Genomic DNA, 26,224 nt, shown 5'->3' with positions numbered 1-26,224 from the left:
GCTAACCTTGACCCATTGAGGAATATGTGTATGTGGTGGGGGAGGTTATCACAATGACTATTATATTTATTTTTATCTCATTCTTTTAACTTCTGATTTGGTACATTTTTGTGATAGGCATAGCATGTTTATGTACACATATATGATATATGCATCCCAAAAAATGTATACACACTTTGAAAATAATTATAAAGGAAGTTTTTATAAAAATACATTTAATTTTCATTTACATGCATTTCATAACAGCTATCAGCTGTTAAAGTGTGCATATATTATTTTGAGGCCACTCTGTATATTTGTGGTAAACTAATGGGACTGTGCAACCAAAATGTATGATCACACTGGTTTAGAGAATTGGACTAGATGATACAATTTTTGGTGTTTCTTTTTTTTAAGATGCATGAAAGAATACAAACATTCATTTATTTAACTAACATATGAGAACCTTCTATCTGCTGGACATTGTTCTGGATATTAGGCATGAGATACAAAGATAAATAAGACATATATGTCTCTATCAAAGGGCTTGCAATCTAATAGAATAGAAGAGACTTCGAGCTATACAAATAAATGCCACTTCTCCCATGAAGGTTTAGCAGATTCCTCTTTTCTCTCCTTGAACCATTACAGTGCTTTATGTCTCTTGGGCTAGTTTAATACAGTTAGTTAGGAATGCATTTGGCTGCATGTAACAATATTCAACTAACAGTAGCTTAAACAAGCACGACTTTGTGTTTCTCACATGACTGGAGTTAGACCCTTGCTAATTTTGATTAAGCTGATCCTTGATATCATCAGGCACTGTGATTGCACCATCCTTGTTATGTTGGCTTTTTATTCTTATATTTGTTGCCTCTTGAAACAAAGTGGCTGCTGCATCTCCAAATTTCAACTTTCATTCAATAAAGAAGATAAGGGAAGGACAGCAAAAGGCTCTATTTTTATTTGGAAAGCAAAAGCTTTGACAAACTTTTTTCTCTGCAGACTTTGCCTTGCATCCTTTAAAACTGTGTCATAAGGCAGGCCACAAATCAAGCATCTGGAATTATGGTTTCTAAACTAGATTAGGAGAACAAAGGAAAAGAGGATTGGAAAAATTGGTGTGTTGAGAGAGCCAATCCCTAGTGTCAGCCACAGGCACCGAAAATAGATTCCTTAATATTTTAGGTACTGGTGGGAGCTGATTTTCTTTCCTTCTAAAGCAAAAGCTCCTTGATACAAGATATCCCTTCTGTTGCAATAAATATTTGTTGATTGAATGAATCAATAAATAAGTTTAGCTGAAACCGGTTTGGCTCAGTGGATAGAGCATCGGTCTGTGGACTGGAAGGTCCCAGGTTCGATTCTGGTTGAGGGCATGTACATTGGTTGGGGGCACATCCCCAGTGGGGGGTGTGCAGGAGGCAGCTGATCGATGTTTCTGTCTCATCAATGTTTCCAGCTCTCTACCCCGGTCCCTTCCTCTCTGTGAAAAATCAATAAAGTATATTTTAAAATAAATAAATAAATGTTTAATTACATTAGGACAGGATAAAAGTGGATACTTTCTAAATTGCTGAATCCAGTTTCTAATATACTGAATGAAAAGGTTAGTTTGAAAACCTCAAGAGGGAAGGTTTTCTGTTTTAAACATCTTGAGTTCTATAGAACTTAACACTTTGCATACACAACATTAGGTGCTCAGTTAAGACATGCCTGATGCTGAATAAAGTGAACTAGCTGATCACGGGGCAATTCTACATCCCACCATAAATGAGGCCCCCATGACTAGGACCAAAAGCTGCAGCTTGATTCTAGGTATATTAAATCAAGATACTTAACTTTTGAAAACCCCTCCCATTTCATAAAGTGGCATCAATTTCAGTTTGTTTCTGGTTTAATAGTATGAATTTTCTGTCAAATTCTTAATTTATAATTCCTGGCCCAAAATTTAAAAGATCCTTATTGGATGCCATGTGAACTGCTAACCCTGCATTATCACTCACATTTGGGATAAAGGTGCTATAATTGTCTATTTTAATTATGAACCCTCAAAGGTGTTTCACTAACAAAGTAAGCAGATTATGTGGCTGAGCACAGAGACTATTTACAATTCAGATTTTAATTGAAAAACACTCTTTCATTGTCTGACCCATGCTCATTATTCAGTCAGAGGTTGAGGGCACTGGAGAGGTCACAGAGGCCTTTGTCCTGGACCTCCTCTCATGAAGGAGGTTATTTCATTTCATTTCATCCCATTGCGAAGAGATCTATCCTCATGGCCTTTTGAGAACCTAAGTTTCAAACAATTATCCTTACTTCCAACACAGATCCCACTTGCTGCATTTTATTCATGTTTATTGCTCTGGCAATAGGAGAGTTGAGAAATCGCTCTCTAAAGTCTCAGTGTAAAGGTTTCACATGAATGGTGTTGCTGCTTCTCTGTTCTTAAAGCTCAAGTGCACTAGTCACTTAACATGTCTCTTAAGAATTAATTTTCAACCCCTCACTCATTTTTCAGGTTGATATTCCCCAAGTCTGCTTCGGGTTTTCTTTAACTACCTGCAGTGGTAGAGCCAGGCCTGCACATATTGCTCTCTGTCCGAGTGGACATTCCACACAGTCCTTGTGTGACTCCTTCAACATAATTTTGGAATCTCAGTTTGGGGCTTTAAGTTATATATCTTATCCATCCCTTTGTACTTATCCTTGAACAATCAGTGCATTCATATTTACACTTGAGTTTCTTAGATTGTTTTTTGGGGGGGGATCCTCAATAATTTTTATTTAAGTGATTATATTTTTCAGTTCTAAAATTTCCATTTGGTTCTTCTTTATGTCTTCAGTTTCTTTGCTGAAACTGTCTACATTCTCATTTTTTTCAAGCATAGTCATAATTGCTCTTTCAGGCTTTTTCATAATGGCTGGTGTAAAATCTTCACAGGCAATCCAATATTGTGTCACCTCAATGTTGGTGTTTGTGTTGATTGTCTCTACTCATTCAATGGCTCAAAAGGCTGATTTTCCTGATTCTTGGTTTGATATGGTTTTTGTTACATCCTGGACACTTGGAGTATTAATACCTTAGAAGAACATAGGGCTTACTTACCTTGTTTCAGCAGGCCTCTGCTGACACCATGTTAGTGGGAAACAAAACTCCACCTCTTTGGCACTAATGGGGGGATGAGGTTCAGCTTCCCATGGTCCTTGCTGAGAGGGGTGGTTGGGGACCTGCAGCCTGTGTGGGGTACAGCAGGAATTGTGGAAGAGGTCTGTCTCAATGGGCTGTGTTTCTTCCTTCCTGGTCTCATTGAAGCTTTGTCCTCTCTCCCTGTTGGTGTTCCTGGGTCACAGGCTTCGTGGGGCCCAGGCCTATTGGCAGGTACATACATGAAGGCCAAGTGCCACTGCATACATTGCAACCAGAGCCCAGGTATCTTCTTTGTGGGCCAGCAGGAATGATTGGACTCTTGACAGTCTGGAATTGGTGTGCCTCCAGGAAGGCATGGTTCTCCACAGCGTGAGTGCCCCTTAAATGAGCTGCAATATTTCTTCATAAAGGGGTTCTAAAACCTGTTGATTTTTCTCTCTGGAGAAGCCAACTGAAACTGTGAGCAGGCAACATGAGGATGGTTGAAAGACACCAGCTCCACACAGGCTACCCCATCTCTGGTGCCGATTGTTTTGCAGACCTGCTGCAGGTCCTAGTGACTTGAGCCATGGACCTGTCTGAGCTTTCTTTTGTTGTCATAAAAATTGTTTTTTATTTTTATGTTTTTCATAGGTCCTCAGTGTTGCATTATAGTTACTACTGGTTTCAATGTTCAGTACTTAAAAATACCTCTGTGATATTTTTGCCAAACATATACGTGCATTTTTTTAACTTGATAAGCATAGGTAACCTGTGTGATGGAAATATATTTTCCTTATTTCACTAAATTTTCTCCTTCTGGATCTTGGAAGCTCCAGTTCTAGTATTTATGACTCTTTTAAAGGTTAATTTTTAAATTTAGATTTTTACATCCTCCCACATGATTTTACAAAATCAGATTTAGTAATGTTTTAATTAATTAATTTATGAGCTATTCTTGAAGACAGGCTCCAGCAGGAAACAAGGCTAGGTTTATTTGTGTACCACTCACTCCCACAATTGCTTCCACATTCACACGTGCACATAGGCAAACATTCAACGATTTATTTGGCACAAATTATGTGCTAGATGATTTGAACAGTAAGAAGAATTGTGTGCATAACTCTGTGAATTCCCAGCCTGCTTGGTGGAGGAAGAATTAAAACAGGTATAGACATTTTCTTTATACTAATTAATTTACAGTTTTTAAAAATCTTTTTTTTATGGGCAAGTTGATTACTTTAAAAACAAATAAATATAAAAGAACTCCTCTTACTTGGAGACTTCTAGCAAGTAACATTTTGTTCATTTTTGCTGTAGGTCTTGAAATTTTGCTTGTAATTCCTGAAACAAGTAGACAAGTGTTGGGAGGTGGGGATGAGAGAGAGAAAGAGAGAGAGAAGAATGGGAACTTTAAATTTTTCTGGAAATGGTTAGCTAAAGGTTTCTGCTGGCCTTTATAGTCTGGAGTGGCTGAAAAGTAATTGCCCAACCAGGGACTACATTTTCCAGCATTCTTTGCATGTAGGTTAGACTGTATGACTGAGTTCTGACCAATGGCATGTAGAGGAATGGGATTTGTGCCCACACAACTCCATTCTCTTCTTTCCTTAGTGAGTATTATGTTTTAGGGTTACTTTGGGAGCCACATGTTGAGTGTGGTGGAATCACAGGACTGAAGAAGCCTGGATCCCTGAATGAGCACTTGGGGTACAACTACCTGACCAGGACAAACCCATCTTGGACTGTGATGGAGAGGAAACGCGCTTTTATTTATTAAGCCATTGAAAATTTAGGTGTTTTTCTACAAAAGTTAGTGTTATCTTTGTATCCTGTAAATACACAGACTATATCACACTGTAGACAATGGAGCAATAAGAGAATGTGTGGCTTGGTACCACATTGGACATGAGCCATCTGACCACTCTTGTAATGTGTACATGAAATTTATATTCCTGCTCTGCTGCTCTAACTATCAATATTTGGGGAGTGGAAAAGAATCCTTCCACATTTGTAGGAGATTGAAGTTATAAATTTAGTGTAGAGTAGTAGTACTGTATTGCCTCAAGTTTGAAGTAAGTCAGTGAATTTGAAGCTCTTTAAAGTTTTGTAGTATAGATCATGACCTGATGCCATTATTTATGGTACTAAGAATGGCCCACTGGATTTCTGTGAATGCCTTGTGCAAACCTGTCTCTCTAATTCAGATTAGTAATGAAGAGCTTTTATTTTAAGCCATTCTTCTTGGAATTATTTTAAAGCAATAGGAACAATTGCTTCAAATAGACACTTTTATTTTAAAAAGACCTTGCAAATGGATTTTTTTCCCCTCGATATTAAACCCACCTCCTTCACAAAACACAAACATCACACAACATGTTTTATTCCCCCGCCCCCAAATTGTATATATTGGATACATCATAACTGGAAAAAATACACTTGCATGAGGCCACTTCCCACCACCCACTCTGTGTATAGCTGGAAAAGTCATAAACAGTACTTGGACACTGCAACATGATCTTTCAATCTGCAATAGCTGATGACAATTTTCTGCCTGATTGGAAGAACAATGTCTTAAAGGAAATTTCAGAGGCAGCCTTGGACAAACTCCACTGTTGGTGACATCTGCCTTATTAACAATAAAAATGATGTATTGTGTAGTAGCAAATTACTCAGCAAACAATTCCCAGAGATCACCTTGCTATGGAGTGTGAAACAGAACTACTCCCTTTCCTGAATGTCAAGATTTTTGCAGAGGAGAAATGACCTACCACCAGTTTACTCAATGGGAAATGCCCCTCTTCAAGCAGATATATGATGTTGAACTTGACATACTTGGTACGCATGGAAAAAGTAAAATAAAACCATCAGATCAGTTGTTGCAGAACTTAGTAGAACATATATATTCACACACATATGTATTCTAATAGTATCCTATAGTGAATATACATATGTAGTAATATACATGAGGTCTGAAAACCTCATGTGCAAATCAACAAAGTATGCTTCAAAAGGACTCTTTCTCAGCAACTGTGTGTCCTGAATAAATATTATGACTGCAAAATATCCTAATGAAGAAAAATTAGAGGTGAAGAATTCCCTGAGCTAACTGGGATATCTCACTGCCCCAAAATTGTCAGAATAAAATAAAAGCAAAATGAAAACAAATTAAAGACTTTTTAAATTTATTGTCCTGCTGATTTAGATAGGTTTGGGAATCATCACTAAAAAAATTAATCCTGGGCAAATATATTAATTGTCATACGACCTACATTGAAGCAATCAAGAGTTGCCAACTGTCCTATCACCAAGTATATGAAAGCTTTTCACCAAAGAAAGGAATGTGAGTACCTTAATTGTACTCTGATGCTTGTTTCTTGCTCATAATGGGGGCACTTTACACTTGTCCACCTAATTTTTTTAGTTTAATGAAGTTAGAGAGTAGCATTTTCTTTCCCAAACCTTGGAATGCACTACTATTGGTGTGTTGAAGAAAGTCTTCCCATAGCATAAAAGGACACTGGCCCTTTAACTTTTAACACACTTCCCCAATTAAGCATTTTAGGCTCCAGATTTAACAGCTGTCTGCAGCTGTTGAAAAGTGATTTATCATTGTCAGAGTTCGTGACCAAAACATTAAAAGATTTTTTTTTAATGCTTGGAATGGTAACTTTCATCTATAGCCATTTATCCTCTTTAATGCTTTCCTATTCACAGTAGCAATAAAAAAATGAAAGAAAAATATTTTACTGAATAATTTAGAATTTTATTTTCCTCACACGGAATAGTCAAATGATTTGGAAAATCTTTTGTGTAAGAGAATATTGCTCTAAAAATATTTGTTTTGCTTTATGGAGAAAAGTATGGAATTTTGCTTAAAAGCCTTTTGATGAAAATCTGATTTTATTCATGTATGGGAATTTTTTTTTAAATTCTAAAATGCTCAAGGAAATCCAAAACCATTTCCCTGTTTTTGAAATAATGAAAGAATATTTTTTTTCTTTTTTAACTAATGTTAAAAAAACAAAATAAGAAGCCTTACACATCAAACATTTAGTGTTTTCATAGTGCTATATTTTGTTTTTTAAAATAAGCCTTTTTAACATTAAAAAATGCAAGTGGAAGGATTTATAACCTCAGGTTCATCTTCTACTATTGATTATATGTCCACTCATCTTGGAGAAACTCAACTGAATGGAAGTTTTTTGTTTTTTTTTAATTTCGCTTATTATTTCTCTTTTCTATACCTATTTGCACTTATTTGGGGTGCAATACTAACTCAGCATGTTATTCAGCTATTTAATGGAATGCCCACAGTATGCCTATGGTGCCCAGAGGCAGAAATGTGTCCTAAGATTGGCGCTCATAGCCCACAGGGCACACGGACAGTTTCTTTATACTGAAAGACTATGTGGACCACATTTTCCCAAACAGAGTGACAACATAGGCATTGATTACAAAAATCATTTTATTGTTTACTTTTTCAAAGTTCTATGAAATGAAAATTTTCTGTTTTATTCTGGAAGAGATGTTAACACTGAATCAGAAATCCATTTATATCCTTCCCAACTTTAGTACAGAGACATTAATATGTCCTTCAAAGAATCCTCCCCTCTACCCCATTTCTGTCATGGGTAATGAAATAAGATTCAGGAATCTTCAAGTTCTTAAATCAAAGCAGTAAAAAAAAAAAAAAAAAAAAAAAAAAAGTAAACCAACTAGAATTAATCAAAGTGGCTAATTCCTCACCTGGCACCCTGTTGACTCCCCGAGACCTGTGAAGCCCAGGAGCCAACTGCATGGGGCACACATGTGTGGGGCACTCAGTGACCAGTGAAGTGGTTGGGCGGGGAGGAAATGTTAATAAAAGGTCTCTATGAAGCTCCCATTGAACTGTGGGCAAAGTGGGGACAGGAGAATGAAGAGTGTATTTATAACCACTTGCTGTTTTACTGAAAAATATCAGCTAACTCAATTGGACATGACAATTCCTTCTTGACAACTTGCCTCAAGTGACTTATTTTGAGTTCAGCCATGCCTTCTCTGAGGAGTGAGAGAGAGAAGAGAGAAAGTATCAGTCACAGGGAAGTGTGCCTCCATCTGGTTGCCTCCCTAAAGAAAAGACAGTAGGCCTTTGTAATTTGTTGGCCATAGATCTGTCCTCCTAAAGATAATAATTGGCTTGAGCAACTTCCTGTTTTAAAGACACTCCCTGGGGCATTAGTGGCCCTGAAATATAGAAGAAACAAAAAGCCATAAGACTGTTTAGCATAAATTTCTCCAGGTCCTTACAAGATCTCACTCATATCTGGAACTGAATGAACAAAATAAACTGATGAACAAAGTAGATCTAGAGACATAGAAGCATGGAACAGACTGTCCAATCTCAGAAGGAAGATGGAAGAGATCAGCCAAAGAACTTGCATGCATATATGCAAAACCTATGAACATAGACAGTAGGGTGGTGAAGGCCTGGAGTGGGAGGCAGGGGTGGGCTAGAAAGGGTCAATAGAGAGAAAGGGGAACATGTGTAATATTTTCAACAATAAATATATTTTTTAAAAGCCGTACAACTGTTAAAGCTGCAGGTTCCAGATTACCCATGATGTGGAAACTCCTCAGAAAACAGAAGGAACATTAAGAGAGGCTAAAAGAAATTCTCACATTAGCTCTTAGTTGACCTCTTCTACTTCCCAGTTTAAGGTCTGTACCACAGGTATTGGCTTTATTACATAAGCGGACAAAAATAGAAGAGCCAGAATTAGAATTCAAGATTGATAATGAAATTGAGATATATCCTCTGACTTCACAGGCTAATGTGAGAAATCACTTGGTCATTTCCCTTTCCCCATGAAGAGATGGGAACTACTCACCAGGAAACCCTCTTTGTTTATTACCATGGTCTTACACTCCAGTGGCCAACTAGGAATTGATTTGAGGTGGAGTGGGTTAGGCTGGGAGGAAAGGAAACCTTATAAATTTGCCTGGTGAGGTTTCATTATTTTACAAAGTTGATGAAGGCTTCCGTTTTAAAGAGAGTCATCATGGTAGAAAGCTTTACAAGTGCTGCTGGCACCTGGAGGAATTATGTCTAAGAGGAAAGGCATTGGGGTAGCAGGATTTAAAAAAGTAAAAAGAGTTTTTAAAAAGACTCCCTATAAAAAATACCACAGGAAGTGTAGTAAATCTCATCGGTAGCCTTCTCTAAGGACCAGCTAAATATGTCAAGCAAACTAGTCTCTCATTTTTTTTTTTAAGGGAAGGAATTAGAGCATTAACACCCTCAAAAAGAACTCTTCTTAAGACATAGCATCACAAGAGTGACTGTATGTGTCTGAAATTATAAGTAAATTGCTAAGAAATGCCTGTGTGAACTTTGGTTTATGTAAATTCAGTTATTGAATGTCATTTTGGAGAAAGAACGTGTTTGTAGTTCAATTCCTAAATCAGAGGTTTGTTTCATACATTAATTTTCCTAAAGGTGCACTTCCTTTGACCAGCTCTATAAAGCCCAAATTACCTATACAATGGAAGACAAATACATGAGAAAAAAAGAAGCTCTGAAATTTGTGGGCAGAAAGATCTTTTTTAAACAAAGTGTGTCGAAGCCTTGATAAGGTAATAAGAGTCTAAAGTGTAATTTAGTCCCAGAAACCAGAAATCTAAAATCCTTTAATTATTTCACAAGAAGTGGCTTTTTTTTCCAGAAGAATTTCATAAGTATATGTGTCTCTTGGGTATTATAAAACATCCTATAGATATGAGACATTGCTGTGCTTATAGATCCTGGGGAGGAAGCAGGGTCCCCTAAATAGAAGAATGAAAGCTGCAATCAGTCCAGCTGTGATAGCGCGACAGTTAGTGAGAAGGGGAAAACAAGGATGAAGTGCTGGACCTCTGCTGGACAAAGGAAAATAAACGTACAGTGAAAGTGTTGTTCAGAAAGCTCAGGAGAGACTTCCAATGAATGCTAACACTTATGTTATTCCAGATGGTAAAACGAAAAAACAATTGGTGTAGTAAACGTTTTCCAGGGCTAATGGGAAGTGATCTGTTAAACAAAACATGGAAATATCTACTTCGAGGTAACCCACAGACCAGGAATCTTTATATATATATAAGCTATATATATATATATATATATATATATATATATATATATATATATATATATATATATAGCTATCAGAAAAGGAGGGAGAGGGAGAGGGAGAGGGAGAGGGAGAGGGAGAGGGAGAGGGAGAGGGAGAGGGAGAGGGAGAGGGAGAGGGAGAGGGAGAGGGAGAGGGAGAGGGAGAGGGAGAGGGAGAGGGAGGGAGAGAGAGAGAGAGAGAGAGGTTAAGGAACATCAGTGATGAAAGAATCAATTAGTTGCCTCCTGCATGCCCCCTACTGGGGGTTGAGCCTGCAACCTGGGCATGTGCCTCGACCAGGAATTGAACAGGACCTCCTGGTTCACAGGTCTACACTCAACCCTTGAGCCACATTGACCTGGTGAGACACCAATCTTGTTCCTCAGCTCTAATTGATTGCTAAAGCACCAGGCTAAGGAAGATTCTGAGGCTGCATCTTCATTCATCAGAAAAGAGAGCTAAGATCAAGTGGTGATGCTTGCCTTGGCAAAGAAAAGGGCGTAGGAGTTCAATCTTGAGTAGGGGAATGAAGTAAGGGTGAACTGAGATCAGGATTGAGAACAATCAAATGATGAGTGGGTATTTTCTGTTTTCTTTTCCAGAATATAGATGGGTAAGTGAGAGATTGCTGGAGATGTGCAGAATTGGGAAGAACATACATTTCTGCCTAGAACCATAAAATCTTGAAAAGTTCACCTGACTGCTGATAGTGTCAAAGTCAGATATTCAATATAGTACCAAAAATGGCTATAGGATCATCTGATAATAGACAGCTTTTCCTGGACAAGGAGTGGATATATAGCTTCCATTTGCCCTGCAGACATATGTTTCTTCTCTCCTTCCTCACCCTACTGACCTACTGACATTACCTAAGACACTGTCCTTATGGACTGCCTAAGGGGGTTCCCTTGCCTTTTGGCTTCCAGGGGGGTCTCCAAACCTATCCCTCTAATGGGAGGTGATGAGAGGAAATCAGGAGGCCAGAAGGGGAAAGGAGGAGAAGTCGTCAGTTCTTTCTCTGCTTTGGCACAGGTTGGCAGTGAGTAGATTATTGTACTAAAGGCCATGTCTCTTCTCTGGGTGTTTTCCTGTACATCTTCAGCTCCAACTCTCTCTGGATTCCAACAAACCTTCCCTCCTCTTCCTCCCCTCAACCTAGCAATAGTAATGGCTTCCTGCTCTTGCTAACTACCAGGAATTCACAGTGCCTGTTGGTTTTCCACATTTTGTGAATAGTTCCTTTGTTAAACTCTATTCTGTTACCCATTAAGATGTAGCATCTCTAGTGCTCCCAAGGTTGTTATAGGAGCCCAAAGATATACTCTCCATTATTGAGGCCTATAATAGGTATAGGACATGAGGGAGTTTTAAGACTCCCTTCCACAATTTCCATAATGGTCCTTCTATGATACTGACAACTGATATCTCAACAAACTGTAAAGACTCTAGAAATGAAATGTCAATATCCTTTCCCTTTCAACAAGATGACATCCCTAGCCCTCCCCTCCCACACACACATACCAGCTCATCCTATATAAAAATCTGGATTTGCATCGTACAGCAGGACTTAGCAGTGTCTGCCCATAGGCAACATTATCCACCTTCCCTACCAATGTTCTTGAGCCAGTGAAATCCAGTTAAAATTTTCATCAAAGACAATCTGAAGGAGAAAGGAAGTCATAACATCTATACTAATAAAAGGGTAATATGCTAATTAGACTGGGAAACCTTCCGGACATCCTTCCAGACAAAGCCGTGGTGGCAGGGCAGAGGCAGAGGCAGTTAGGGGTGATCAGGCTGGCAGGGGAGGGCAGTAGAAGGTGATCAGGCCAGCAGAGGGGGGACTTTGGGGGTGAGCAGGCTGGCATGGGGGGCAGTTGGAGGTAAGCAGGCCAGCAGGGGGGCAGCTGGGGGCGAGCAGGCCAGCAGGCAGAGTGGTTAAGGGTGATCAGGCAGGCATGTAGGTGAGTGGTTAGGAGCCAGTAGTCCCTGTGGGACCGGGCCTAAACCAGCAGTCAGCCATCCCCCGAGGGGTCCCAGATTGGAGAAGGTGCAGGCCAGGCTGAGGGACACCACCGTCCCTCCCCCCGCCCCATGCATGAATTTCATGCACCGGGCCACCATTATGTAACATAAAATAACTTGTTAACACAACAATCTGCTGAGTGGGCTTTTTCTATTGTCCCCAAATTGGTATATCAGACCCAAAACTGAGACCACAAAAGTGTCCAAGTGCCCACATTATACAGAAGAATGCAAATAATTGGCACCAGAGATCTTTGCCAGATTTATTACACAGCACCCTAGTCTTTTTTTTTTAATTTTAAAAATTTATTGACTTCTTTTGAGAGAGAGAGAGAGAGAGCAACATCAAATTTTGATTCTACTTATTTATGCATTCATTGGTTGATGAGGGATTGAAGCTGTATCCTTGGCATATGGCAGTGGTCGGCAAACTGTGGCTCATGAGCCACATACGGCTCGAAAGCCGCGGTTTGCCGCTCTGTTGACTAATGAGCTTGCCAACCGCTGACCTAGACCCTCGATTCCAGTAATTACAGGCTGTTGTTGTTCCTTGTGAGTAAGCCCCTATCCCAGTGGTCGGCAAACTCATTAGTCAACAGAGCTGCAAACCGCTTATATTCTGAGAGGACATTGTTTTACATAAAAGAACAGAGAAGGGGATGGAAATGAGGTGATAGGAGGGAATGAATGGGCCAACTGGCAAGTGGTGCTCAGTATAGAGTGTGTACAATAAAGAGAGACTAGTGGGACATAAAATCAAAGCGAGAAGTATTGTGACCCTGTTTTTCCAAAGCTATTTCATCCTCCTTGCTAAAGAAACCCTTTAACAAGACATTAACATTTTTTGCATGTTAAATGTTTTGTCTCCCCTCCTTTCATTTCGTTTAATTTTGTATTGAACGAGATCTGGATTATTCATCTCATCACCCTCGGCTTAAGCAAACACAAACGTGGATACCCCGGCATAATAGGAAGCTCCGTCTCATAACACTGCTTGAGCGTAATGACTCCTTTCCTCTGGGACCTGGTTTTGAAACGCACCCAACCCCACTCAGAGGAAACTCATTTTGACTGTAATGACTACATGTGTAATGAGATTAGGCTGACAGAATCCTGCTCCTTTTCTTTTTTTTTCCCCCCTTACGGACAAAAATAGATCAGATTTAAAAGCCTTTTTCAATCTAAGAACTGAAACAGGAATAATAACTTTTGAGCCAGTGGTGCTTTACAAGTGTACAAAGCTTGCAGTTTTATTTTCACCGCACAAAGACCGCCTTTATTGGCGACTGTATGCTCTCACTTGGGAGCACCAATTCGAGCGTCTACATCTCCAGGTGGAGGCATTTCCTAGCGCAGGAGGGGAACAAGCATGCCAGGAAACCATGCGATGTGGAATGCCGCATGCCCGCGCCAACCTGGGATCATCATCTTGTTCATTTCCTGGTGTTCATGTGTATTTTGTTAACGCATGGATTCAGTGGTTTCTGCATATTTTACACTTTACCATATATATCAGAATAATGGTACAAGGGTGGCATTTGCAGGCAGGAGGGGAAAGACTTGTCACAAACAAGTCTCTAGGTTTCCAATAATGGGCCCTGAAAGAATTCTCCTTAAATAACAAAATCTGGTTGGCACTCTGTTGTTCTGGGTAGAAATGTAAAAGTTTCTGGTCCCATTAATGTGCTAGACACACACACACACACACACACACACACACACACACACACACACACTCATACTGTAATTATTTAAACACATTGTTCTCTGAACTCCTTTGAAACATGTATCTGCATAAATCATTTTAGCTTTAATCATGTATTGACTTGCATTGTTACTTAATCGTTTCTTGTCTGCAAGTTCTGCTGTCTCAGAATAAAATACTTAGAACATAGAGGACTGGGATTAGTCTTATTATTTTTCATTCACTGTCCTCTCTCCCTGCCCCCTCCCAGTGCCCAGTACATTCCCCCATATAAAACTATTGCTAAAAAAATATAGTAAACATCATCTGTAGGACCGTTATTATAAGTGGCAAAAATAATTAGCAATTATGAAGCCATGTGCTGAACTTTTGCATCCGTAATTTCCTTGTATTCTTATAATCCTTGCACATGTTTTAACCACATATTAAATCTATAATAAAATACTTCTGACATTCAAAAATAGTATTAATACAATAAAAAGCTATATATTCATCAGTGTAGTTAAGACCTCTGTTATGGACGTTTTAGTAGATACTGATGCAGAGGCTCAAAGAGGGTAAAGGAACTTGCAGAGATTTCACAATTACTAATAAGGAACCTCTTCTAATTGAAGTTTGAGACTCAGGCATAAAACATAGACCTCCCAGAAGTGACTCAATTTGGCCAGGTAGATAATGCTAAAGTAGTCACTGAAAGGGTTAAAGCAATTTCAGGATTACCTAATGTATGGCCAGGAAGTCATGTATGAGTTGGGAAAAATTGGCCCACTACTTAGGAGAATTTATTCCAAATCACCCCACAGGGCCTCATGGATCACCCATTCCTTCCTCTTCCTTCTTATCTCATGGCTTGGTGAGTTTTATAGCATGTTTTCCTTATTTTCCATGAAACATTTGTGAGTTCCTGCTACTTTAAAATGTTGCCCCAACTCCAGGGGGTAAATATAAAACTCCTACAAGTGAAATGCTAGTTTGATGTTATTAATGTTTCAGACACATAAATGTTAAAAGAGTTGGAGTTCTTTCTTGGACAAATGTTGGATTTTTTGGGGAAATTATCTTAAGAATTATGATATCTTCATCCTATAATGTTCAATTGGAAAATACTATGAAAAAGGTTTTCCTAGTGATTTTTCATAGCCTTCCCTCTCATTCTGACTGGAAATACCACATAATAATTAGAATAAAAAGTATTTCAATATTTTTAGGCTTCATTGGAAAATGTAATGAGAAGAAAAGACAACAACCCAAGAGAGTTTAAACACTTTGAACCTCACATGCAATTTAGATAAGAAGTGTGATTTGTTGAGGAAAATCCTTTCCATTTTCATAATAATTCTTTTAAAACTGTATCACTTTTATAAACATAAAAGATCAAAATTCTGGCCCAGCCAGTGTGGCTTAGTGGCTGAGTGTCAGCCTATGAACCAGGAGGTCACGGTTGGATTCCTGGTCAGAGCACACGCCCAGGTTGTGAGCTTGATCCCCAGTGGGGAACATGCAGAGGCAGCTGATCAGTGATCTTCTTTCATCATTGATGTTTCTATCTCTCCCTTCCCCTTTCTCTCTGAAATTAATTTAAAAATATATTTTTTTAAAAAGATTGAGATTCTTGTTACTGTTGCTCCAAATGTGTCTTTTGAAATTCCTTCGTAATAATTTCACTGAGTGGAATCTGCTTCCAAAGTAAGAGTTTAAACAGTACTCAGTCAAAATGACTTATTTTCCTAATAGACTCTGTTCTGTACTTAGCATATTCTAAATTTCTTAATTTAGTTCTTCAAACATTCTTTTATGAAACATATCTGTCGAACACCCACCTTATATCATAAATTTTAATTTTCAGTGGAATACACAGAATAATTAGCCTTAGTTCCCCAATTAAGGCACTTAATATGAAAGATAAGGCATATACCTATAAGCTATAATCCAAGAAATAAAAAAAATTAAGTACCACAAGATAGGTAGATAAAGTTGTTTAGAAGATTGGAGGAGAGAGATATAACTTTTTCCTAAAATGAGAAATGAATATTTCTGGAAAAAGTGGAATTTAAACTGCACCTTGAAATAGTGTTAGTGTTTTATTTGTGGATCTAGAAGAACATTGCAACCAAGAGAAAAATAGGAATAAGTGTTCAGAGAAGGAAGATATGATGATCATGTACCATGACTTAAAGGAGAGTATGTCATGGCCATGAACCCTAGATGAGGACACACATCCTTCTTACAAACATTGAATGCCATACCAAGGAGTCCACACCTCATTCCTTTGTACATGGAGGTTGTACTTGCTTCAGAGAGACTATTGCAAATGTACAAGCAGAATACGAGCAGAGAAAGACTGTACATGGGCTATAAGTTAGGAGGCTGTTTATTTATTTATTTTTTTCAGATTAATGACAAAGAACACTAACTCTTTGTATTAGGGAAAATAGCAAATGGTGGTACTAAGCTAGAAATATAATGAAAGAAGACTACATAATACTTTGGAAAAGTGTGGCTGTTATGGGGAGGAAGTTAGTTGAGAAAAGTAGACTAAGTATTAAAAATATCTTGGCTGTTTTGAAGCAGTGTGGCTAGAAGGATGATAGTGGAAGTATAAAATACTGAACAAAAAGCAGATTTGGAAGGAAATATAATGAGAATTATTCCAAACAATGAATGTCAACATTGACATACATCAATGACAGTTTTAGTAGGAGTGACAGACTTCTAGCTGCTTCTCCCCCCACCCCAAATATGTTCTCTCTCCTTCCATGACAATAGTTTAGCAGAGGACAGGGACGTCCAGCTAAAGACTCAGCTTTCCTCACAATTCAGTGTGGTAACATGATCTTAAAACACTCATTTTCTCTTTCTCTTTTCCACAACTTGATAGGAAAGTGACCTGGCTCTGGCCAGACACATGTAGATAACACCTTCACAGGGCAGAGCTGTGTTTGGAAGGGCCCTGGATCTCTGAATGACTCTGCACAGTCATTTTACAGATGGTGCTAAAAAATAAACTCCTTTATTATTAAAGTCATTGTATTTGGATAGCAGCTTAACTCTCATTTTAGCTACATAATATGCACTTAATAAATATAGATTGAAGGAGTTATTGAACAAATTAATGAATAAGCTTAAAACAAAGTTAGAACACTAAAATAAAGAAATGTGGGAGGCAAATGAAAATGCATGTCCAGAATGTGGAAGAAGTTTAAAGTTAAAGCAAAAGATTTGGTGTTTAGTTGAACAGATTAATAGTTGAGACCATGAGATTACCAAGAAATTATAATAATGATGATGAATAAAAGGAAAGAGAGAAGGAAAAAAAGAAGGGAGGGAGGGAGGAAATGACCCCAGAGATGGAAGAGGAGGGACCAAGACAGATCACTGCAGACTATGTTCAGGTGGGAATGGCAGGTGGAAGAAGAGCCAGAGAAGGCATGGTCGGAGAAGTAAGAAAATCGGCAGAAATAAGTGAGAGTCATATTAGCTAAAGTAAGTGAGTTTTCAAGAAATTGTAAGGATCAGATCAGTGGTCTGAGTAGCTGAGCAACTGTAGTGAACTATCACCTTCCCAGAAGGTTGGCAAAGGCAAGAGGAGAAACTCGGCAAACATGAGATAGTTCAAGGGAATAGCAGGATCAAGAGAAAGGTTTGGATAAGAAAAAAACTATCATGCTGGCAGGCTGAGTGGAAGGGACTTTTGAAGAGGGTGATACTAACAAATGTTAGTGGGGACCGGGAAGGGGCCAGTTAATTGATTCTGCAGTGCTTCAGGATGGGAACAAGGGATTTAGTAGAAGGATTAGATTGGAATAGGAGGGAAGAGGTGAGGTGGGGGAGAAGTTGGATGAAGAAGCAGGGAAATTCTGAGAACAGGAAAGCCAGGAAGTAAGGAGGGAAGCTGAGGGAGTTTGGTCTCTAGCATTCCTCTTTTTATCCACCCACAAGAACAAGGCTTCCTACAGTATTCCCTGCAGTGCTCTATAATGCTCTTGGCAAACTGACATTAACTTATGTCTACAGCCACAAAGAAGTTTGATTGCTGTATCAAGACAGAAGAAAAATAACACTGATTTCTGTGTGCTGCTACCCTATTAAAATAAAGGGGAAAAATAAGTTTTACCAAACTTGTTGCTTTCACTTTTTTCCAACATGAAGATAAGATGTTTACTTTTATATCTTCCCCTTGACTGTGTTATCTTAGCATTAAGTAGTAATGAGAGATCATGTCATTTTGGATTCAGTTTCTTTTGATTGCTTGTAAAATATAATTTAGTTGACAGTTCCAAGTTTTCCTTTAATTTGACAAGTTATTGAGCGTGTATGTTTGCTGCATCACCATCATCATATTATCATAATTTGTAGACAAGTCCTATTTTAGCAGCATTGTTAGTTGAGAGCATTAGCTATACCCAGAGGAAGGTATGCAAATATTTTTACCTAAAAATCTTAATAGCATTAAATAATAAACTATCAAGCTGGTGCTAAAGTAGAAACTGAAAGAGAAAATATACTTTCGTGAACCATATTTTCAAATCTTTGAACAGCATGTAATATAGCCATGACATTTACACATTGTAAAATGTGGATGGAGAGATGATAATTTCATTTTTAATAGTTTTACAATGAATGAATGGGTGGATGGATGGATGGACAAATGAATGAATTGAACATAGAAGATTACTTTCAGTGTATTCAATGGTTCAAAGTGCAGAATGTGTCTTATGAGCTCATTAGGTGTTTCTTAGGTCAAAAACTGGTGTCCAAAGAAGATATCCCACATGAAAAATGGATAGTTATAGATACATTTTAGCATTTACTAAGTAATCTTAAGAGCGTCCTAGTACTAGTATATTGGAATATGTTTTGCTACACAATGCTAGAAAAATGTGCATTACTCATTATTCAAGAGAAATAGAAAGATTAGAACCACAGACCCAAATACAAGTTGACAAAAGTATTTCATCAGAATCAGGAAGTTGTAAGTTACTTTCAAGGTCTTGTCTTCAAATTCACAGTAATCAAAAATTGTATCTAGACTGTCCCAGCTTTCCTGCTGTGTCTTTGGCAAAAAGCTTCCAACTACAAAACCAATTACAAATGTGCTCCATCTACCACTGAATATCCAGATTATGCTGTGCCACTCTCATTGGACATTTTAATGTTAAAATAAATTCTGGCTCATTTCTGATTTCAAATCAAATCAAGATTCCGAGATTCTGTATCTGACATTTTCTATGGAGACATAGTTAACAAAGAAACTTCCCACGAAGTTAAATCTGTTCCGAGATGATAAGCATGCCTGATGGGCAATAAAACATTCCATTTGTGGGTAAACAGCATTGGCTGAAGGTGATCATTGCATTATCTTGGTATCTGGGATTTCTTAGCTTAAAAGCCAAGATAGGAAGCATTCTTACTTTGTCTAAGCCATGTTCTGTTCCATGAGTGAATGAAGAAACCGTGGCCAAGACTCCATAGGGGTTTGCAGAACTAATTTATGTTCTGATAAATCAGCTATAATGGTGCACATTTCAACTTAAGAGACTAAAATGAAACCAGGGCCAATTATACACAACATGGATTTTCAGGTGCCATTGTTTCTGACAATCAGTTGGATTTTAGGAATTCGTGGATAGAAGCTTGCCTAACTTGCCCAGGTATGATCATCATACCTTGTCTTTCTGCAGCAAATAATTAGCCAGTTGAGAATGCCATTGACCCAAGGATACTCAGAGAACAGTTATGAGAGAGGGAGGCTGCAGCTCTCTCCATATGTAGGGAAGAAAGAATCCATTTTGGTGAGATGCATACCAGTAGTTACCATGGCTAACTCAATCCAAATTGATGACTGTGCTTAAGATAAGAACACAGTGGTTGCTCTTTTCACTAATTTTGCCCATTTCTATTACAAACAAGAGCTTTTGCTAAGAACTCTGGGGCTAGAATAAGGGTTTCTGCTACTGTAGTTGAAATAAAATTCTTTGCTATAATTTTCCCTTCGGAAAATAACTTTCTACATGAAGGAGCTTACCAAACAAGAGAGATTCACTCTGGCTAAGGGGAAGATAAAATAGCATAATTCTCACGTCAACAGGGGCTGTGGGAAATAAGAAGGACCCTCACTAGAGGAGCCCACTGCAGTCAGTCAGGCTGGACTCAAGAACATTTTAAGCCTGGGGAAAAGTGAACGTTTTAAGACCCTAAGATTCTAGAATTCCTCACAAAACATCAGACTAGCCCCTATACATGCTGAGTAAGTGCTTGTTGAGTGACTAAATGACTAAAATCAATAGCCCATCTTATTCATCATGAAACATGAAAGAATAGGACTGTGGTTTTGATGTCTGTGGTGATGTATGTTAAGGAGATAAAAGATTGAGAGCTTCCCAGAAGCAAAGCTGGTCTTTCTCCAACCAATGTGAAAAATGTGCAGAAAAGTACCTACTATGTGTAAGTAATGTAACTTAACTAATCTTGACAAGATTTTACAGGGAAAAAAATTGAGACACCCCCCCCCCCCCAAGTGTATTCATTCACCATTTGCTTACAAAATGTTTATTATGTAACCACAGCAAAGGCCTGCCCTCACGGAGCTTATATTTTACCTGTAGAAACTATCAGAAAACAGTGTGTCTAGTAGTGATAAGTCTCCAAAGAAGAAGTAGAAGGAGTTGAAAGTCAAGAGACGGAGAACAGTGGTCAAGGATAGCTTTGATATGATGATACTTGAGCAGACATGAGAGGGGTAAATATCTTCTTCAAAGCAGTGACAATGTGACTGACCTGGGGTATTTGTGTGTTTGTCTGACTTGTCAATTTGTCCAGTTCCAGAGTTGTAAACCTTGGGGTTAGTAGCCAATACTTGAATTTCTATTTCCTCAACATCCTTGACTGCCTTGCAATAATTCATTTTGCCCTTGAGATCTGGTCATCTCCAAAGGGAGCCAGTTCATGGGCTTCATGGATTCCTGGATAAGTCTGTTTCCAGGGCATAGATGAGCATTTGAATACCACCATATTGGGCTAAGATTTCAGGCCAGGCTGTGGAATTTAACGACAATCTGGTATATGCCATTCTCCTGTAGAGCTTCTGCTGCAACGCAAACCACAAGATGAGAATAGCAGTGATGGCCTTTTGTCACATGAAATTTTTATTTAAATGGTATAAAATCGGGCTTTATCTAGCCCCTCTTTTGAAAGTTTGTACAATAATCTGCTGAAGCTTTTAGATGGACTGATATCATTGTTTCCTCCTCTAATAAACAGTCATCCATTGATATGACAGCAATTGAATCTTCTGTTTCATTCCAGGAGAGCCATTATTGTCAGTGATCAACCAGTAAATGAATGTTACAACTAATGTTTAAGGACAAATAAGAATTATTCTTAAAAAAAACAAAAAAAACCCAGAATTATTCTTCAATCAAACTCACTATTTCTGATATCCAGTTCAATAATAGAAAACAATTCCACTGGACATGTTAATGTATTAGTTATTCAGGGGTGGATTGGGATAAACCACTTTCTTCTAGTGAGTACATTGGGGGCCTATGCAAAATGAATAGTCACTAAATTTTTCATTTGAAAAGCAGAGATTTGCTAATGCCTAGGGTAAAAATCTCTCTGGCTAAGGTTATTTCTTTTGTGCTTTAAACTACAGAGAATTGGGCTTCAATGAGGTAGTCACTTAAACACTGGAAGAATCCAAAGCTATTTAAATAAGTCTTGTAAGTCTACTTCTTGTAAGAAGTCTAGTAAGTCTTGACTGCCAGCAGCTATGAGGTAAAAAGAATTAACCTTCATAAATGGTAATATAAATAAACAGGGCTGGAATGGAACTTAGAAATTACAGATTTAAAATATCAGATTTTGTGGTAAGTAACAATTTAGGTAGGCCTTTCCCCATAATTTATGTATGTAGTTAATAACCAACTTACCCGCTGGTTGTGTTTCAAAATTATATTTGTAAGTTGATAGAAAGTCCGAGTGCATTTCCAAAATCAATGGTGTTATAATGATGTTAAAAATGGAAATTAGCTGATTTGATATTTATTTAAGCCATATTGATACTAGGTTTTTTGTTTAATCCATATCGAGACAAATCATTTTTATTTAAAATTTTGTAAAAGTTTATAATATATATTATTTCAGGTACTGTATCAAATAATGAGCTACTAAAAGGTTCTGGATTGAATTACCAGGAGAGTAATCCTAGCTGCTAGTTATCAACAGCGTGAGCTTGGGCAAATACCTTGTATGCCTCAGTTTATTCAACTGTGCAACAATGAGTAGTAACAACACTATGATTTAAAGATTTTATGTTTTATTTTTTTAAATTTATCTATATTGTTGGAAATTTACAGATGCCCTCTCCCCCCTTTTTTAAGTTTTAAATGGCATAACCAGGGCCTGGCATATGTAAATGACTAAAATTGGCCAAAGAGTATGATCTCATTATAAGCTAAAGCATTTAATCTTCCTTCCATTGTGATACACCAAGAGAAATTAGAATCAGGAGGAATTTCCTGTGTCTCCTTTGTTGGGCAATGTAAAAACCCAGCTATCAACTTGTTTTTGGCAAAACAACCTCTTTGTGTGAGGGGAACAAGTGACTGAGAGGGTCTGGGAATGTGGCCTCCTCCTCTTCCTTCTCCCCTCCTCCAGGCAAATGGACAGAGCAATGGCTGGGAGGGTACCCCAGTCCCTTCAAATCGCATGGGATTGAAGATAAGGCCACATGTTCTGTGTATCTCATCTAAATATTTCTTCTGAGATGAATTTCTTTGTATCTGTTACCCATTTGGTCAGTACCTACGGATTCTTCAATTCATAGGCATCTTGGTATTTCCCAAGGTCCTACAGATGAGCCATCATTCTCCCCAGCTGCCTCAGGTCAACATCTAGACTTACTGACACCGCCGCCACCACCACCTCCTACCATCACCATCACCACCACCACCTCCATCTCCACTATCACCTTCACCACCACACCACCACCACCATCATCGCCATCATTACCAGCACCACCACCTCCATCTTTCACTATCACCTTCACCACTACCGCCAAAACCACCACCACCTCCATCTCACTATCACCACCTCTACCACCACCACCACCTCCACCTCTTTACTTTATTCAGCCAAATTGTAGATCCAGGGCAGAGTGAGAGACAGAGGGGATCAGAAAATGGTGGAGGAGGAGAGGTGGCAGTTAGGGAGGTGGGTATCAGAGCAGGTATGCATATGAACATGGGACTGATTCATTTCCCATTCCAGATTCTGATCTGCTCCTCTCACCTTTTTCATAGGAACCTTCTTTGTCCTTTGGAGCATATGTCTGTCCTCTGATGCCACCTCCCTCAGAAACCATAATGGCAGCAGCTGAACAGAGAGAAAACACAATGGCTTGAGAAATCCATCTCACATTCAATACTTCTGTGCAAGCATGTCAAACTCAGGGCTGGCGGGCCACATGCCTCATTTACTTAAACATCCCTATTTTATATAATAATATATGTAGTATATTCTATAGAATAAAAATAAAGTACATATACTATATAGTGTTATTTATAGCTCATAGTTTTCTAGAAGAAAACAGAAGTCCCATTACACTGAGAATATATTGTTTCACCTCTAAATAAAAAAAGACACAAATCCTTGATAAAATATATGTGTCACAAATATTATTGAGAGAAAAAGGGAGAACCTGGTTAAAATAACACTGGATGGCTATTAGTTTTGGTGAGGTGTAAGGCGAAGGGGAGTGTTTGTTCCTATACCCACTCCGTGGAATTATAAGGATAAAAACCAGTCCAGTAAGTTTGAGAGATAGCCTGGTTGAATGAACTCCTGTCTTTGTAGTCATAAAGCAGAGTTTTTCAAGCTCTGTCTTAGGATAGAATTGGAGAGAGCGACTGGTCAGTGGGGGACAGGGACACAGAAAAAGGATGAGGAAACGGGAGCCCAGATGGTGCTGGTTACTTGCTCACTGCTGTTCTTCACTGGGTAGCTGTAGACCCAGTCTGTGTTTTAAAGATCTGACTTTCATGATTCATAGACCGGATCATCTGTAATGTCTGGATGTCTGGAAAGAACACGGCACTGATGGCCAGGTTTTACTGGATAGGACAAAAATCTCGACAGAGAGATTTCTTTCTTTAATTCCTAAGTTTAGTTTAAGACTTCAGCTGTCACTGCCCCTAGCATCCCCGCCTGCAGCACAGACAGACCCCTTTGGAAAGCTGCCGCTAAGTTAATCACTGGGTGGCACCCAAGAGCCAGAAAAAAAGATGGATCGAATTGCAGACACTCTTTAATACACATATTTTAACAATTTCCTCCATCCTCAGCGAAATTATGCTAATATTTTAGTTGAGTTTCCTCAAGTCTGGAACTCAAATTAAGTCTGTCTGTTTCATTTTTATGATAGTGCTTGAAATCACTTGCAGACAAGGGTTGTTGGGCCATGAGATTTATAGTGGCAGTGCCACGGAGGTCAAACACATCCTGAGGAAGGGGAAAGCAATCTGTAGAACCAGTGTTTGCACTGCAATAAAGTTTATAGCAGCATTAAGGGAATAGTTACAAATCAGTCGGATGGTGTTGATTTCATTGAGAATAAGTCTATTTACACTCGTAAGCTTTCTCTCAATAATATTCTGAATGTTTTACACAATGGGGTTAGTGAAGGTTGGGTCTGGGCATATTTCACAAGTGACAAAATTTGTTTTTCTTTTTTCCACTCATCCTTCTACTTGGTACTCTCACAAAATGGGTTTATAATGGCTCTGTTGGGGCTGAGTAAAAGGTCCAGCAATTTTCTGAGATTTCTAACAAAGTAAAAGATGCTGCAAAAACCTAAAAGTAAAAAGATTATTTGTGTGGATGTATGTGATTAAAGATGAGGTAAATTTAAAGAAACATAATGTCCCTCAGATGAAAAAGTGCTCCTTTAGGTAATTAGTAATTAGTTCTTCTCACTGCTGCTAATTTTGTATCATTAGAATATCTCATTGACTGTTCAATTCTCCACATTCAAAGGGAAAACACAACTAGCCCAACCTACATGAAGCCTCCACAAGTTATGTGTATGCTCAGCACAAACTTTATCTTAAATAGGTTCCTTCTGTAATTCTACATCTCAGCACCCACTTTCCTTCATGGCAATAACTACTGTTACTTTTTGTAGTAAATTGTAAAATATCTATGTAATGATGCTATTGTTTGTATTAATTAGGCAATTATTATGCCACTAGAGGTCTGATGCATGAAATTCATGCAAGAGTAGGCCTTCTTTCCCCTGGCTGCCACCACTGGGCTTCCCTCACAGCCCTGGCTTTGTTTGGAAAGTAGTCTGGAAGGATACCTGGAAGGATGTCTGGTCTAATTAGCATACTATGCTTTTATTATTATAGATTCTCTTACCTGTTGTTTAGTTTCTTGTTTATTATCTACATTGTTTACCAGGTTGTAAGTCCCACCAGGGCAAGGTCCTTCCTTGTCTTAGTCCTAGTCATAATTCCAGGGCCTGTGAGGACATTTAGCCCCCCAAATATTGATTGAAAAATGAGTGCATATTGGTACATCCTCGGGATTCTCCCACACAGTGAAAACACTTTCTCACCCTCATGTCAATTCAACACAAAGAAAATATTTTTTTGACTCTATTAGCCAGTGTTCTGGAACCTTCTGTTTCTATCTTGTGCTTTTATTCTTGAAGAGCTGGTGTGGCTCTAACAGACATGGGGGGAAAGGGAAGATGTAGATCTTTCTGTCCATGTTTTATAAATGAGAAAGCTGGGTCTTTGGCCTACAAATTCAGTAAGAATAATTTGTTGACAAGAGATCAGGAAGCATGCCTTGCAGCAATACTCTTTGAACCAGAGCACTGTTGCTAGTGTACAAATTGAAAAATCTGTGGGGATCTTGTGTTCATTGTATTTCCCCACAATTGCCCCGAATATGTATATTTGTGCTTAAATATCCTTCGATCTTGATGGTAATTGAATTTAGTTCAACCATTCTAAGGTCATATAAAGTTTTGCCACTTTAAAAAACAAGTGCCCATAAAATTACATACTAAATGGTTATTTTACTATGACTACTACAAGACATTTTGTATGTTTTTATTCTCTTTTAGAAACAATTTTTCCCATTTTTCCAATTATAGAATGAATATATAATGTTGTATTTAAAATATAGAAAAAGCATAGAAAAAAATTAAAATTACCCAAATGCTTACCTTGCAGAGTTAAGCAC

This window comes from Pipistrellus kuhlii, unplaced genomic scaffold (assembly GCF_014108245.1).
Source record: "Pipistrellus kuhlii isolate mPipKuh1 unplaced genomic scaffold, mPipKuh1.p scaffold_m20_p_14, whole genome shotgun sequence".
NCBI classification, from domain to species: Eukaryota; Metazoa; Chordata; class Mammalia; order Chiroptera; family Vespertilionidae; genus Pipistrellus; species Pipistrellus kuhlii.
This window is presented reverse-complemented; position numbering follows the sequence as displayed.